Source organism: Cyprinodon variegatus, unplaced genomic scaffold (assembly GCF_000732505.1).
Source record: "Cyprinodon variegatus isolate N-32 unplaced genomic scaffold, C_variegatus-1.0 Scaffold88, whole genome shotgun sequence".
NCBI lineage: Eukaryota > Metazoa > Chordata > Actinopteri > Cyprinodontiformes > Cyprinodontidae > Cyprinodon > Cyprinodon variegatus.
The window spans coordinates 1231806-1235414 of record NW_015150541.1 but is presented as its reverse complement, the minus strand read 5'-3'; positions in this window follow the sequence as shown (position 1 = coordinate 1235414).

The window sequence follows — 3609 nt, the reverse complement described above, 5'->3', positions numbered from 1 at the left end:
AAAAAATTTCTTAAATTAAGTGTATTTACCCTTAATTTGAGTAGGTAAATGAGATAGTTTGCCCATTGAATGAGCATTTTTTTACTCTTAAAATAAGACAATTAGATAATATGCACTTGAAATAAGACAATGCAATTGTGTTTTCTTATTTTAAGTGTAAATTGTCTTGTTCCATTGGTAAAATGTCTCTTTTACCTCCTCAATCCAAGAACAAATGCACGTATTTTAAGAAAAAATGACTTAGCAAGATTTAGATTTTTTTTTCCAGTGTATTTAATGCACTTCAGGACAGAGCTACCAGGTTATTTTTTTCATGAACACCCTTGAGTGTTGAAGTTGTTTTTTTGGAAGTCGGTTTTTTGTTTTTTGCAAAAAGAAGAATCATAGAAATGTATATAATCATTAGTGGTTAAAAAAACTAAATTAAAAAGAAGAAAACAAATAACATCTGAATTCAACTGCAGATCACTCAGACCTGTGGGTTATTTGTATATAGATAAATGGTTCTGTGGAGCCTTCATACTATGTCTTTCATATAAACTTGGTGGAGTTGGGAAAGTTGACACCTTCTAAAAAAAATCTCCCACTTAAGGTTAGGCTCTGTATATTCTTGTTAAAAAGCAGAGAGTGGTGTTTTTTTAAATATGACACTGGAAAAAAACAAAATCTAGATAAGTCATTTTTTCTCAAATTAAGTGCATTTGTTCTTGGATTGAGGTAAAAGATACATTTTGCCAATGGAACGAGACAATTTACAGTTAAAATAAGAAAACACAACCGCATTGTCTTATTTCAAGTGCATGTTATCTTATTTTAAGAATAAAAATACTCATTCCATTGGCAAATCTTCTCATTTACCTACTCAAATTAAGGGTAAATCCACTTCATTTGAGAAATTTTTCTTATTTCTAGATCGTTTTTCCAGTGGACTCAGTACAAATTTCCCTGATGAAACCATGTTTACAGCAAATCGTACATAGAATATCATCTTCACCATTTTAAATCTACATAACTAATGGCAAAATGTCACAAATCTGCACAAAAAATACAGAAACTTTGAGTGACATTTTTTCTTGTCGGCACATCTGACCTTTTCTTTAAGTACTTTTTGACTTTTTCCAGCTTCTAAAATATACATCAGCTTTTATTTCAATAAAACTCTCCATTCTTCATTTTTCAATCGACAGCTGTGATAATCATTAGAGGTAGCTATCACTAAGATGGTTCATAACACCAAAAATCTTTTTTTACTTGGCAAAATATCAACTCAAACACTAAAAAGGAATATATAACAGATGCTAACCCTGCAAACAAGACATGTTTGTCAGAACAAATCCAACATGTTGTTCGGTCTGTGCTGTCTGTATCAGTGAATCCCAATAAATGTGACTATCTCTAACGACATAATTGCAATGGGATTACTATTTTATCGTTCTCTTTCAAGCGGAAGGCCTTCCAATTGTGGATTGTAAAATAAATCATTATCCAAAATTGCTGTGAAATAACAGACGTGCTTGCAGGAGTGAGAGATTTCCTCGCCTTATAGTCTGGTGAACACACACACACACACACACAGGAAAATGGACTGTGATGGAGGCACAGAGTGAGTTAAATGAGGGGAAATAATAAGGAAAGAGGAGGTTATCAGGCTCTGAGCCTGCTTCATTCAGCCAGCCAGACTGCAAGTCATCACATATGCAGACTTTACTCCAGAGTCAGGGCTTTCTCTCCCTCTCTTTCTGTTAATGGACTCTATTAGGATTTGGCTTGTAGCGGGAATAGGACTGAAATCCGAGGTCAGCGACCCTCCTTCATGTTTTTGGCTCCAAAGAGTCAGTTTCCAACACTTTGGCATAATCGTAATCATCACCTGCCCTGCTGAGATCTGTCTCGCTTACCCAGTCATTCACATTACAGTCTTGACTGCGACTCATTTGAAAAAAACTGCATCTAAGTCCTTTTGTTCCATCACCAGTCTAATATTAATCCCCCTCCTTAGATCCCCTCCTTAAATAATGCATGTTTTCTAAACTGAGCCACCAAAGACAGATTCCACACCTAATTAGCATATTGGAATAAAAAGCAGACATAAGAAAATATCCAAGAACATTGCTTAAGACAAAGCTTAATATGTTTGTTTTTCTTTGAGTCTATTTAGTTTTGAATTAAAGTTAAATAAACTCTGAGATATGTAGATTTTCATACTACTTAGTGAGGTAAGTAGTATGAAAAGTGTTAATAATATGGTGTTAGCAGGCTTTGTTGAAAGACAGTGTTAATTTAGCTCTTAATAGAGTTATATTATACCAAGATAACTCTGAGGTCTAACATGTTACCAGTTAAAATTGAGTATTAAAAATTAGTGTTACATAATAAATCTGGAGGTGTTAAAATGGAAAAAAATAACTCTTTGACTATCAACTCTGAACTCCTATAGTGGATTTGACACTCAAAGAGTACATTCACAGACTCTGCCTCCAATGCTACAGGTACCGAACAAAGCTGAGAAAAACTTTGCTCTCCATTTTACTGTCATACAGACCTTTTTACCAAGCCTGGTAAATAATTTTTCTCAAATGGTATACATTTTTTTATTTGCTTCTATGGTGTTTTTTTGAATCAAGATAAATCCGTGTGATAGACATTTGCTACATTGTATTAGCTACATTGTTTGGTGATAGCCTAATCATGTTTAGCTAACTTGTAATCTTTTTAACCATAGTGTGGAAAAAAGGGTTGGAAAAAAAAAATCCAGGGAATTTTTTGGCTAAACTCATTAACATCAATACACCTAAAAGAATGATTTGGGAAACGTTATTGTGAACACATGGAGCTAATATTTTTTAGTTTAAATTTAGTTCTCTTTAGAATTTTGTTAAAAAGCAAAGTATTGAAGTGGAAATTGGCAAAGGTTCCACATTGTTACATGTTTAAAAAAATATTTTCCAATTGTGATGCACTTTTGAAATAAATATTTCCTAAAAAAAAACAAACATTGCTTCTTTATTTATTTTTTCCAAAGGGATTTTTTTATGTTCAGAAAAGTAACATTTTTAGTATTTAGAGAATAACTCCTATGTAGTTAGGAAAACGTTCCAAGTGTTAATAATCCAATTCCAACACCTAGTTGGTGTAATTGAGTGTTACATGATCAACTCCATAAAGATTTATTATTTAACTATAAATAAGAGTTACAATGCCAACTCTCCAAAAAGAGTCAAATTAACACTCAATGGTGTGGACCCATATAGACACTTCAAGGGTGTTAAAATCAAATCTGACAGTGTTGATTTGACCATGTTGGATTTTCTGTGTAGAGTTGAGTGCTCCATCTTCTTAAATATCAAACCAGCAGAGCTCACTTTTGCTAATGAAGCAAATGGCAGGCCCTCTATAAAAGTGTTTAAAGAAAATAAGTGTTGTATTTTTCTGGAGGAAAAAATTATATTTGTTCTGTTAAAATTGTCATTATTATTGGACTTCTTAAGTTGTAGTACTAAATGTAATTTTGTGTGCCTTATATAGGGGAATATATAGAGTCATAACTTGATTTAACAGTCATGTTTTTGAACTATGGGAGGATACAAGAGTACCAGAGAGAACCCATGC